General features: G+C 40.2%; 1 protein-coding gene across 2 annotated transcripts in view; it reads right to left on the bottom strand.

The window, feature by feature from the left end:
* tp53i11b (tumor protein p53 inducible protein 11b) overlaps positions 1-8039 on the bottom strand; it is a 40543-nt gene extending 32504 nt beyond the window's left edge. Inside the window, exon 1 of one of the 2 annotated variants that reach the window (XM_031755701.2) lies at positions 7888-8039. The gene's annotated coding sequence lies outside the window, so the exon portion shown is untranslated. The remainder of the gene's footprint in view (positions 1-7887) is intronic. The other variant, XM_031755700.2, reaches the window with a different exon arrangement.
* Positions 8040-14653: the final 6614 nt, after the last annotated feature.

The following is a 14653-nucleotide window of genomic DNA, read 5'->3' on the forward strand; positions in this document are numbered from 1 at the left end:
TGTTACATTTTAACTTTCTTCTCTATGTCAGTAAATTCCTACACATAAAACTTCTGATCTAATTTCTGTATAGTAAGCCATTTATACAGTTTTCCAGAGTTTTTTGTCCCCATTCCTATCTCTACATTGTAATCTTTGTACACACCAAAGCCACTTCCTAATAAATGTAAGCACATCTGAGCAGCTCGCTAATCAGGTTTTTACTGAGCACCACAAAGACCATGTGGGCTCAGCTGAGTTTACACAGAAACAAATGAGGGAATCAACCTTAGCCAGTGGCAAATCAATGCTTGCATAAGATGGTTGATGTCCAAGCACAATGAGGTAGACATCTAATCATGAAGAAGGTTGCATTTATCTCCTAGTCCTTACTTCAGTTATTCCCCTGGCAAAAGTCTAGTTGTGACTGCACTGGCTTAAACCATTTAGAAGAAAATTAAACCTTTCAATAGAAAGAAGAGTCTTGTCATTTTGCCTCACCAATGTCAGCAAACCGCGTCGGGTGTAGTGCAGATAGAAGTGTAACACCATTATAGCTGGACAACATGATTAAGAAATGTTTATGATACCCTTTAGATTTAATCACAGCAGGTCAAATAGTGAAAGGAATTAAATAATGATGAATGTACATTTTGGCAATACAAAAGAAATATGTGATGGCCCATACAATCACCAAAAAAAAGACTCTTCCCCGTCACATCATGTCACGCTGCACTGATTGCATAATTTGTAATGTAATCAACCAATAACCAACCTGTAGAGCTTAATCACACAAATTGGAGACATATCTCACTCAATTTGGATTCTCATTTTCAACTGTGTTTCTACTTTTTACTTTAACATACAGAAGAATTATTCCTGGTGATTTCACCTCTAAACAAACTTGTGAAATGCTATTCAAAGTAAGCACTTTGAATTGGGTGATTTTATGCAACTTTGTGCACACATCAGGGTTTTAATGGCTGCTATCAAAACAATGGATGATATCTAAATGAAAATCAACATGAACTCAAAAATATTTGAGAACAAGTGAAAAGAAAACTGCACGTGTGGTTCTTTGGGCTGTACCCAGCTGTTTTGAATATTCCGATATTCAGTTTTGGATAGTTTTCTTGTATAGAAATATAACACATATTAGATTGACCATCACAGACCAACTCTGAGATGGTTTAAATGTAAATCTCTGGTGTCCTACCGCTTTGCAATGGTGTCTTGCTCTCCTTCTTCCTCTACTGTGTTTATTGGATGAGGATTCAGAGGGAAAAGAAATGAGAGGTCTTCTAACTTTCTCTCTGAGCAATCACAAGCAATTTACAAGTAAATACAGCCAAAATCACAGCACAGTCATTGTCTGAACTGTCACACTCAGACCCTAACAGAATGGAGTTATTTGCCCGTTTTAGACAAAATAGGGGAATGACATCAACAAGCAGGGTGACAAGCCTGAGCATTTATATGCAGGATGACAAAGACTACCCTCAGCATGCCACGTAGACATTTTATCAGCAGTCGTCTGAGAAGAATTCTCCATAGAGCCACTGGCCAGACCAAATCAGCAATGTCAATCTGAGGAGCAAGACACAACAAGTGCCGGTAGAAAAAGAAACTGGAACAAGGTGGTAAGGATGAATTAGGAACATGGTACTAAAACTAGCCATGCATGCCCTGACATGGAACACCCCCCAAGCCATGAGCGGGGCCGGCCAGCCAAGAAGCACGTGGTAAAGACACCTTTGGCAGACACCAAGAAAATGGAGCCAGCTAGAGGCAAAGGCACAAGACAGAAGATTCTGGAGGCCTCTTGTTGATGGCGTCTAATCCCACCGGCACAAATGGCTAAAGAAGAAGAAGATGAGCCTTCGTCTTTAACCAATTTATATAGTGATCTGCTGTGATCAGTGTGATATGAGCTGCATGTCCATTATACAGTTGAAAAACAAAGTGGTCAACGCTCACTTGATCCTTGTCTTTATGCTTCTGCTCTGATGTAATTAATAAAAAATAACAATAATCTAAATATGATATGCTAGCTCATTACACGCTTTAAAGTTTAAGGCAGAATTAATAATCAAGTAACTAATAAATGTACTTAGACTGGTCAAGAGAGCACTGGTGCATAGTCTGGCCAGTTATATAAACACACAATTTGCGTTTGAAAGAATCTGTGTGATTACACCAACTTGCAAACTCAAAGTTTGTGAATCGCGTCATAGGAAATGAGACTCCCATCCTTATCTGAACCATCACAGCAGGAAAAGTCACTCACTGCTGAACAGAGGTTGGCCAACTTGGACCAGGGACATCTTTTCTGCTGACAAACACAGTCGCTACCAGATGTGTTTGTCTAAATGTAATAGGCAGCTTAGGAAAACTGGATGATAAACATTTTTTATAAGCAATAATTCCAGCCTTTTAGGCTTACTTTTTAGGCTTACTTTGTCCCTTTTAATTAACAACTGCTTAATTAGTTGTATATAACAACTTTGAAAAAAGGTTTTACTTTTTGGCTACTGTCCAGAAAAATCAAGTAAACAAGAAAAGAAACAATTGATTAATGAAAACTTTAATTTAAGTATTGTTGAGCAACATTTAAGATAATCATCCAAGTTTGCTATTGGAATAGAAATCTAGTGACTTTGTTAGAAGACCTGCTTCAGTGAAAAGACCTGGAACTTGAACGTAATGCATAATGCAGTAAAAGAGTAACAGTTGTGAGTTTAGCAGAATCCAAATGTTCAGTGGTGAACTTCTGATGAGGACCTTATGCTTAAGTAGAATCTGTGAGTGAATAAAGAAACCAAACTATACCATAGGGCTTATTGAACCTCCACAGGGGTGGCATGGATGTGACACTGTGAACCCACAGGGAGGTGAAGCTGCTGCCTCAATTCTCAACATTTAGCAGAGGAGATCCTTTGTTTTCTCTCATCACACTGTAGGTTTGAATCCTCCCAGTAAAAGGGTGCCAGGAAGTCAGCTAACCAGACATACGAGGGTGTTGAAAACGTCAGTCGTAATGTCTGTGTGCTCCTGAGGATAAATGAATGGAGACTTTGTTCAAATGGCAAAGGGGAAAGGTGAAACCATGGGGGGGGATCTCTCAATGCAGGAGCACATACAAGCAGCCAAAACAATCACAATGTTCCACTGTGAGCACGAATACATACAGACTCAATTAACCCGACTCCACAGCATAGCTCTGTGAGCAGCTAACCAGCACAGCATGAATTATTTCTTATTTTGGAAGACAGCAGGTCTTTTACCAGACATACCCATTTCTATTTCATTTCACTGCTGACTTCTTTCACTCCTGTGCTATTGTACAGGAGTGCAACAAACCAGCTGTAGTGCTTAACACAGATTTAGATTCTATTGGTTATTTATTCTATGAGCATATGCACACCCATGTGTGCATACTGTTCTATTACAGCTGTGCATGCTTGCACATGTACACTCGCTCACTGCTTATCACAGCTTCAACCAAGATGACTAAAAGAGAAATCTCAGTCAACAAGCTATTTCTAAAGGAAGTAAAACTCACAAGGTTTCCATTATTAACCGTTGTCCCCAGATCGCTCAGGGTCTCTCACATGGTCTGCTTTCTGTACTCTGTCGCTCACCCCTGCGCTGCTATGCAAGTCAGTCTGCTGCTGCAGGGGGCCCTTTATAACCATATTTGTACCCTAGGGATCCCGCAGTGGAGGCTGTGGACCGACAGGCACCACTGGTTGGGGCGAAGGGGCTTTAGAGTCAGAAGTCCCAGTCAGACAACCCTGTGTCCCCTGGAGCCCAAATATGTTTGTTTTTTTCCCGAGGTTTTTTCCACATACGAATTATATTTAAAGTATAAGGAAATCCCCCATAAATAGTAAAGTTTTAATCTTCAGTAAGTGCAAAACTTTTAAGTTCATGAATAATCAAGATGACTGACCAAAATAGTTGTGTTTATGATTTTTGCTGTAATCAAACAGGCTTAATACAGTTTAAAGCTTAAAAAAAACAAAAAAAAACAAAAAAAACAAAAAAAAAAACAGAGCAATATAATCAAGTGTCTCTTCTGTAAGCCTCTAATCTTGCTGATGAATTCAATCTCCACCGTCTTTGACTGCAGCTGCCGATGGCGGTCTTTGTTCTGCTCAGCAGCCTTGCTAAGCTTGGCATAGCAGCACACAAACCAGCTCTCCACCTGCTGCCAGTTCTGATTAGAGTGGCCTTCTAGCTCCCTGTGGAGCTCCGAGCAGAACAAGGACTACCATCACCAGCTGCAGTCCAAGATAATAGATAGATGAGATCCTCTCTTAAAACACCTGAAGGATACTGGAGGTGTTTGACCCAAACTGTCCAGTGAGCCACTCGGTAGGGATAACAGGATAATCAAATGGCAGAGGAGAGCTGGTTAGCAGCAAAAATGAGACAGGAGTTGTCGACAATTAAACTGATAATGAATGGCATCGCCGTTTGAGGGAAAAAACAAACAAAAAAAAAAAAAAGTAGCCTGTATGTCGGAAGCTTTACTCTACTTCCTGATTATAAATACTATTGGCTGTGGTCACACCTTGAGCATAAGGATGCAAGTGAGTCTGACAAAAGATAACAGTAATATTGCAGAAGGAATTACAGTGCTCATCATGGAAATGGACCCAGGATGAGATTTTGTAGAGTTTGTCTGGAATTCTCGAAATGAAAGGACTTGCCAAATATTCACTAAAATTGTCCAAAGTCTTTTGCCAACATTCAACCACAGAGCCACTTTCTGCCTTTCCTTGATCAATAAGTCTACAACCTCCATAAAACGACAAAATCTGAAAAGCAACATGGAGTCTTAGCTTCTCTAATCTTGTCCACTAGGAATAAACAGGGACTCATCTGCTGAAAGGTCCTTATTAAAGCCTATAGCTAACCCAGAGTCACAGCAGACAGAAGGAAATTAAAAGCAAAGACACCAGGAAGAAAGCCATCTTCACTGGCATGACAATATTGCTGGTGCACAGTAAGCCTTGGAGACAGACCAGAAGTCAGTAGAAAAAGATTAAACTAAATATAGCTTACCACAGTTTCGCTCAAGTAAATCATATTTGTTGCTATTCTGAGGATAGCCTACATCTAAAGAGACGATTATGAAAGGAGCGCAGTAGAAGATGCCCTCATTCAGGGATGTGGTTTGAACAAAATTCTTACTCTAACCATTTACATAACATTTAAAAACAAGGCTTGAGGCAAAACTCTGATTTTTTCCCCTACAGCAACAACGTGTGCTACATTTTGATTTGTAAAGGATAATGCAATAGAAACCAATGTTCTCTGTGTTAAAAATGGAATAGCTATTTTGGGTCCGTGCTGGTGCACAGTGTTGTGAACTGAAATGTTTTTAAAATCACTGAGAGGTTAATACAAAAAAAATGTTACCATCTGCTTTCCTTACCCATCATGCAGCAAAACAAGAATGTTTATGTGCCTGTGGGACTGCCCAAAGCTGTACTCTGTGCTACTGCTTGTCTCAGTGCGCTTTGATATAAGACTACTCAGAGACACATAAACACATCTACATATGCTTCTGCTGAACTCTCACAGGATGATGTTGGCCTCACAGCCCAACTCCACCGAGACCAGCCCAACTCCCTATCCAGCCTGGTGGAGTGCACGGGGACACACTCAAAACCTGCAGTTCTGCACTGCAGGCACCCCTCTCAGGATTTCACTGGTCAGACAGATATTAAGCACAGTTGCATGACAGTGTGTGCCACTTCTGTGTGACACAGTGAACCGTGATATTGTTCTACATGAGAGCCATTAGTGAGAAGGGCTTGCAACAAAAGCTGAAAGAGTCTTTGAGGGTTAGCTAAGGTGACGGTATCCTGCAGGCAGAAGCGTTCACAGGAAAGGCAAATTGCCCAAAAGGTCAACATCGAGCCACATCTGACCTCTTTACTGGAGCCACTACTTCATTCAGAGTGCTACTATGTTAACAGTAAAAATACCTGATGGTTAGATTATCCTCACTTAGCTTAAAAGATTGGCTAATTCTGAGCAAGTACCTCAGCTGGAAAACATGTCTACATCAGTACAGCCACAGTATCACCAAAGGGCATCCAGCGCTGCCCACTCAACATCAGGTTTTTTGTTTTGTTTTTTTCATATTTCACAAAGCTGGGAACTTTGTCGCCATGAGCACGAAGAATAATGATCAAAGCGCAGTTTACCATTTCCTTGACCAATAAGATACCACTGCTCACACAGAGAGCCTGGATGAGATGTCCAAGTGCAAGATGATTAGGGGGAAAACAGTGCGACTCAAATGCATGGAAAAAGGGATAGGGGGGAAAAAAAAGCTTCATTCATGAGAACAACAATCCAGCGATGCAATTTTAAAGGCTTCAAGCTGAGAGGAAAAGCCCTCATTTGTCTCCTCGTGTGACATTTTGAAATATTAGATTTTTTGCAAACGCTTCTGAGGCACTTTCGTCATGCTCCTTTTTGTCTGACTCACACCAGCATCATGAGTTAGGTGTTCAATCGCTTGTTGCCTTGCAAACAAGGGCGTGTCAATGAGCACGCATGTACCGAGTAGTGGTATCACTCTGAGGTAGGGGAAGGAAGGAGGAAAAAAAAAAAAAAAAAACCCCACAGACAACTCTTCACCATCTACCAGGCAGAAAGTGGAAAATGCACTTTTAGTTTACATTTCAATCAGCAACTCTCAGGAGAAAAAGAAGCGAGACTTTCCCCTCAGACAACTAAACACTCACAGCATGACTGTTTATTCAGCGTCTACTGAGGGATTGCTGAACTCCGCTTGGGACAAGTCTTGACACACCAATCACTAATGTGACCTGCAGGCGTTAAGCAGGCTCCCACACACTGAGGGATTTTTAATTTCCTACAATGAGGGGCAGTTCTTTAAACACACGTCAAATCAGTAGCCATGCTTCATCTTAATTCATCTTAATTACAATTTCAAGAGAAAGCATAAATGTGGACAGTGTACACTTGCAGAAATTCCTTTCATTTTTATATTACAAACACTGCAGCACACTGAGGTATGCATGCATATGTCCTCTCTTCTCTTTATAATAAACACAGCTGCTTCTGAGGCATTTCTCAAGAAAACACATTAAGATGTCATTATAATCTGTCAGTATAAGAAGATATTAGTTTGTTATGGCTTTCAATGCCCAACCACTCTGGTTAAAATGAGTTTCCACCTCTGTCATTGAGCCAATGCCTTAACTTGTTTAAAAATAATAATAAATGTATAACGAAATCCATAAACTTGGAAGATTGTTATTTAAAACCAAGCCAAAAAAAGAAAGAAAATACAGTATAGACTGTGTCGTGTTGAATAACGACAGTAAAATGCTTTAAAGCCGAATAACCAAACAATTATTAGCTGCTCCCAAACATGTGCTGGGTGGGGTGCAGCAGCTCAGACGTTCACACAGATAGTTATGAAGCTAATGTATAGCTAAAAATTAAATACTAACACAGCCTTTTATCCCTATAGCTACAACGCTACGCTAGGAATAGCGTTAAACTTACTGAGGTGGGGTTTGACAGAGCTGTTCACCACTTTCAACTTCATTGCCCCCCGGCTGTGGTAACATACTATTAAAGCTTTTAAGAAAATTGAAATAAACTACTCATACAACAGGAGGGATAAAAGCTACCGCGGTGGGAAGAAAAATTAAAAAACCTTTTTCAGGAAGAAAACAAAAAGGCTTTCCGAGTCATGCAGCGCGTAATGACTTCTGTTTTATCTCGCAGTTAACAATTAACTCTCCGAGACGAAAACAAAGCGTGAAGCATCTTAAAGTAAAACTGTAGTTCGTTAAAAGGGAAGAGGAAAAACGGAAAATGTGCTCAAAACACGAGGACGAGTGTGTAACTTACAGCTGGGAGCGGAGCGGTATCCAAAGTTTGCCTGAGAAGGAGACGTTAGCTGCGGTTACAGCGGGAGAGCAGAGCGGGCTTTGTGGAGGTTCATCGCAGCGCTCGGTGCTTTCACGGACCCCGGAGCAGCAAACAATCATCAACCGCGCTACCGTAATAACCGGCGCTCACACCAGGGCGCACAGCCACATTCTTCTACCGTAATACACAGAGTAGCAAAAGCCCGCCAGAGTGATCTACAGCCCCAAATTTTAAAAGCAAAATAAAGAATGGTTTAATGAGTGTGCTGATCTGTTATTCGCGGTAAGTAAAAACATAAAAAGACTTGAAAGTAGTTTTACTTCATTTGTTTGTGTTTTCTTCCTAAGTTAATCTTTAACTTAGGAAAGTTAAGTCTAGTAGATGACCAGTGGCTCCCTGTGACTTTGAAAAAAAGAGAAATGTGGCATTAACGTAGTTAAAGTACAAAAAAATCATATAAAACCCACTGCAGAGTAGTCATGTGTGATTAAAGATTATAAGTGTCACCTATAAGTAATTCTGTAAGACTAAATGTGCTTATAAGACTAAGGAGCTTGAAAAGAAAGCTGCTGGATTTCAGTTTTTTGAAGACATTTCCACCTCCCATCAAAGAAACTTCTAAAGTTCAAGCTCCTTGACCTACCATGGTGAGTACACAAACACATGCTTAATAGACTGCTTCAACTTCATTATAAGGCTCAAATATATTTTGAAGCTCCATAAAGATCTTGGGGATGGAGGGGAAAAAAATACTCAAAAGTAGCTCTTTCAGTAGTAAAAGTTACCAGCCCCTGGTGTAGACACCTCTGTCGATGTATGCAAAGAAAAGACACAGCTAGAGTCACCGGGAACACGGTGAATGGCAATATCTTAGATAAAAGTCGGACCAATCAACAATCTCCCAAAAGGCCTATTATGTATAGAAATAAAATTAAAGTAATTACAGACATTACATCTTTCACAGTAAGGGGTAAAGTGTCAGCTAAACGCACGTCAGAGCTGTTGCCATTTTAATATTACAGTTTTTCAGAATCACAGAGCAATAGGAAACGCTATAAACTAACTATGCAGCCCTTCACTTTCATGCTGTTTACTGAAATTATGCTGAACTGCCTCATCGCTAAAATAGATACTCAAATAGAGAAAATAGAGTAAAAAGGAATATATGCTCCAGAATAAAGTATGCACTAGCAGTGAGAGAAAGCATTTATGAAGATAAACTATTACTCTCGTCTGAATAAACAGTTTGCACAACTATTTGATCAGAGAACCTTCCATCTCAAAGAAAGGCTCACATTGATAAGCCTGCCCAAAGAATATGCTAGATAAATGTTTTTTTTCCAGTTGCTGAAAAAAATCAACACTAAGAAACATAAATAGGCTGTACTGTATAGAGTCTATGATAAGAAAGAAATCAGAGAGAAAGCGAGTTGCTTCCTTTGCCTCAAAGTTTTCCCCCATATTTATGTTGTGATTCACAGCTTTTCTCCTAGGCTGGGAAATAAAGTAAACACCCCAATCCAAAAAAACACACTGCGCACTCACTGATGGCATGCTTCTGCAGAACTATGAACACTTTCATTTTGGTAATAACACTTCTCTGCTCATACTTTACTCATACTTTACAAGCTATATATATATATATATATATATATGTATATACATATATATGTATATATGTACAATTTTGCAACCTCCTATTTCCTCATGCTATTTTCACAGCTTACAAGGAAAAAGGCAGGTTTATTTGTTTTTATCTTCTGCCTTTGTAACAGCTTCAACAATACTCATCCAGGTGCTAATAAAACACGCTGCGAGCTTTGAACAGAGGTGCTGAATTAGTGTTGGAGGAAGTATCTCTGAGGATTTGCCTGATGTAGCTGCCAGAAGTGAAGTAGCACACATTAATCAGAGCGGCTTCACGTGGCAACGTAGCCCACACAGATTTCTCTGACAAACAGCAGCAGAAACACAGGTTTCTGTACATTTTATTGTGACACCACGGCAAGACGAAATTAACTGGATGTGTCACTTTTGGTGCATATTTCCCCCCCCCCCCTTTGTTTTAAAGGCTGTGGCTTATCTTTCCATGAAAAATACCAAGCATCACATTTCTGATTTGTGACTGCTCGCGTAAACTCCAGTTAAACACTGAAAACAGACTCGGAGCGGACATGAGACAGATATCGTCTTCCATTAATAGCAAAAAATGTTCGCTTAAACACAGCAGGGTGTTTGCGTTAACTAGTAATCGCAGTCATGGAAAACATCTCAGCAGATCAGATTTATTTCTGTGGCATTTTTGCTCGCCTGATTATTGCACACACAGTTCCACGGTTCAGCCGGATATTGGTTACTCAAGGGAAACAGTCACATTTGACACTGAGCAGTGACAGGGCTGGCTGTTACAGGTAAATGGAAGAAGATGGTAGGTGTTGGAGTGAGCAGATTGGTGTGAGAGGACTGAAGATATGGGCGCATAATGAGGGAGAAGACGCTGATGGAAAGCCACAATGGGTTGAAATAGAGATTTTTCTCTTTTATCCTGTCCATTTTTCAGTACGTGCCATTTTTAGCCTGCAGACACAGGAATGCAAGCATGTTCTGTGTGCAATTTGAGCAATGAACAAGAGAATATGGGCTCTAAGAAAAGGGGCTGGTATGGGGGAGGCATATGTGCTTTGTCTTCACCCACACTCAAACCTGTCAAACAAACAACACTCTTCTTACACCCCCAATGTGCAGCAAACCAATCAGGTTCCAGTATCACAAAACTCAATTTTTTTTGCCTCCTGCCAACTCTTTTCCATATGGGATTGACTGGAACAAGGTGTTTGATGAATGTGGATAAAGGCACGTGGCTTTAAAACCTATCTTGTTTTCTCTCACTGATTTGAAATGTAGGGTTCACGTCAGCAAAGCAATTGGAATAGCAACGGGAAGAGAAACAGTTTTCTGTTTTCACTGAAGATAAAAAGATAAAAACAAAACATATATCCTGTAATCCTGGAAAGTCAGGGTTTGTAGCCAAGACAGCTCGATTTCTTTACTAAACAAGAGGAAACAAGGCTAACAAGATTCATTAACAATGATGGGGCACACATGGTCCAGATAACAAATCCTTAAAGACTAGACTTAGGACATAAGCATCATATACTAAACACCTCAACAGCCCCAGGTAACATTGGGGTCTTGTTATCAGCTCTCTTCCAGGCACCCTACCTCCTCAGCTAATCATGTCTGACAGCCTCTCAGGCATTAGTCCTAAATTCTCCTGCTGTGCTTCATCTCAATTCATGTCCTACAATTCCAGGGTCTTTTAAAAAGCACGATGACTCCTTGCATATGGTAATCCTGTTCCCTTAAAAATGTATGAAGAGATTCCAAAAAAAAAAGAATCTTCCTTTCCCCTTAATCCTTCCCTTTTTCTATAGAGAGCAGGATATGCTGTTAAGGAGCAATGCTGTGATGGGCTATTTGCTTTATTTGAGGCAAGCATCGCAACAGGAAAACTGTGCAAAATCGATGAGAACAGTGACTTCCTGAAAAAGAGCCAATACTGTCCACAGCCAATAATGAAAGCTGAAAGATATGATGAAGAAGACACTGAAAAAAGGAAGAGGTGATTTGATATGTGAAGTTTTCGAGCAAATGTACTGGAGGTTAATAATTCTGGTGGATAAACCTCTTTGTTTTTAGAAGCGATGGTCGATATTTTTAATTAGTAATACAACCGTCCCGGTCTCCTCTTTCTTATATAACAAACGAGGGTTTGAGAGGTTTCTGCTGGTTTGGATGTTTATCAGAGAGAATCTCTCACGAGGCTCGACTTCAGTCCAATAGCTGCTCAAAAGTGAAAAGAGGCGAAGGTCAAGTATTAGTTAAATGCAGTTTCGAGCTACAGTGCCTCTTCCCCACCCATTCTCTCTGCTTACATGCTTGTTGACCCGTCTCCCACCAGGCTGGACCAGCGCACAGCGAGTTAATCATTTCCTTGACTCATTCTTTGCTTTCAGATTAATCATTATTTTCTCTATCTGATCCTGCCGTGAATTGGAAGAACCTATAAATTCAATAATAATCAGGTCATAAGCTGAATTACTGCTCCACTGAATAGCTTCCACACAAAAGGTGACAGAGAAGAAGAAGAGGAATGCTGGAGCAGTTATCGTTGGAGTACACAGATGAGGTATTCCAAAAAGCCAGAGATCTGCAGCCAGTGAGATTACACAACAGAGTTCATTTAAAAAGACTTCAAGCACATGGAAATAATGTTTCGATACAAAAAGGAGCGCTCGGTGGTTGTGCCGTATTGTGCTGCTGCTGGGGGGGGGATCCAACTAAATATTTAAGCTTAACTTCTTATGGAAACAATAGGGTTCCCTCTTTCAAGTGTAATTAAATTTCCTCTTTGCTCCAGCCAAGAGCTATTTTGAGACTCGTGCGCCTATTTGTTCCAAGAAGGATAAAATATTAGCAAAAACATAGGTTTTAATTTAGATTTAATGTGATGATGAATCGCATTTTATATGATGTATGAAACAAGCTGAGCAATTTCCCAAGAGTGTTAGATAAAAATTGAAAAAACAAGAAAAATGGGTTCTTTAATGTCAGGTGCCTACACATCTCACCCGTAAGAAATGCTAATAACTTAATTAAAAACAGATTAATTCTAATTAATTCCAGTTTGAAATGAAAAGAGGTGTTGACTGTGCCAGCTGAATGGCTGGACTCAAAGCTTACAAAAACCAACAGTGTTTGAACCTTTTAAAGCAATGAATGCAGGTATAAAAGATATTTTTAAGTCTTAAAATACCAATATTTGTTCAGTTTAGGGGGAATAAAGCCAGGGCTGTGCAGTGTTTTCTAATGGATCAATGCGCTCATCGCCTTCTAGGATGAGTATATGACTTCCTGCACACAGCTACATGCGTTGTTTACTTAATATTTCATCATTAAGGCAGAAAACTGCTTGGTGGATCATTTCACAGGCAATGTCGGCAGATTTCTCCACTCCTTCCAAAAGCACAGAGGATAAATGAACACCATGCGGCATGCACAGAAATGGAGAGCCGTTTAAATATTTTATTAGGCCACTTTTGTTTTGCTAGTAGGCTACAACACAGTGTTTAACGAGATACCACTTTGTTGAGACTAGACCAAAATACTTTGGAAAATACTGCACGGATAGAGTGACTGGAAATTTTAGACAGGCAAGCCACCCCCTTCCTGCTGACTTTGATGACTGCTTCACGTTTCATCTCAGCCCACCATGATAACTCTGCTGTTGGAAAAATGTCTCCACAGCTCTTAGCCACCTACGTGCTTGTCCTAAAGTTTACACATAGCCAAAGTTGAGCAACATATTTTAGGAATATTTAATTTTTCCTAAAAAAGCATAACAAAAACTAACAATGTTTAGTGTTAAGTAAGATCAGGTATTTAAATATACCTGTTGAAAATGTGCACCTTTCAGCAAAACATTAAAACTGACAGGTCATTCGATAACCTGTTCTGTGGGGAAACCTTGGATCCTGGCACTCATATGGATGTGACCACCCATGGAAGGGAAAACTACATAAAAACAGTTTGAAAACTTCAGTGGTTCATGGATGTAGTGAAGGAAGATGCTACGGATAGGGTGATAGGATGAAGGCAGAGGATCTGCCGTGATGACCCCCCTAAAGAAATCAGCCAATAGAAGAAAAAGAGACCAAGTTGTTGACTTTGCCTCAGAACTACCAGACCTATCTACAGAGGTCACATCCAGCTCAGAGGATCAGCTACCAATGTCAGGCTATTCCGAAAGGGGTCAGAAGTGCTGAAGGACATGAGAGCGTCATGGGTAACATGACAAAATGAATGGTTTTAATGTTATCGCCGATTGGTGCATGGTCACCACATAATCCATGTATTATTTCACCAATATCACTGGGAGATGGTTAATGGTTCATGCTATTATTTAGTTCAAAGCACCGCGGAGCCACTAATGTAGCCATAGAGTAACTCGCTTGCATGAGCACACACAACATTAATGTGTATTTCAATATCAAACAGCTGTTAGCAGCTAATAGGTTGAATTGTCAACAAGTGAAAGTGCTTGGATGATAAATGTATGCAGGAAAGAAGGAAATAATGTAGCCCTCCATCAGCAATCAGTGAGCATTTGATTAAGACCAAATAAAAGTATAAAATATGTGTCAGTGAGACACCAGTGAGGCAAGAAGATAAGAGCGACAAGCAGAATGTAGCAGATTTAAAACTTTTTTTTTTTTAAAGTCCAGCCTGCCGCCCATGATAAACGAGGAACTTTTAAAGCTGCGGGGATGAATAGGAACCAACCTGCAAGCTTCGATCTGGTGCTGTGAGTATCTAAACAAGGTTTTCTTTGTCAGAGTTCACACCTCAGCAAACCCTTCACAGTTCAGTCCTGTTTGAATCAGTAGGAAAGTGGCATTTTGCCACTGTCCACAAACAAATGTGTAAAGTTGAATTTCATCTTACTTTAGCTCAGAAAGTAAACGCTTTCAAAAAAAATCAGTATTTCAGGAACACAAGAGTCAGTAGAACCTTTAAGTCTCCATCAGGCCCAAATTGGGCCTTGAAATACAGCTGAGCAGGGTTCAGACAACCTCTACTCATCAAAGATGTTCTCATGTGAAGGCACACATTGATTTGTTCTGTACCCTGCTGACGGGGCGGGCGTTTTATTGATGAGGATAGAGAAGACTCGGGGAACTGTATC

The sequence above is a fragment of the Oreochromis aureus genome, linkage group 7, assembly GCF_013358895.1.
Source record: "Oreochromis aureus strain Israel breed Guangdong linkage group 7, ZZ_aureus, whole genome shotgun sequence".
In the NCBI taxonomy this organism is placed as follows: domain Eukaryota; kingdom Metazoa; phylum Chordata; class Actinopteri; order Cichliformes; family Cichlidae; genus Oreochromis; species Oreochromis aureus.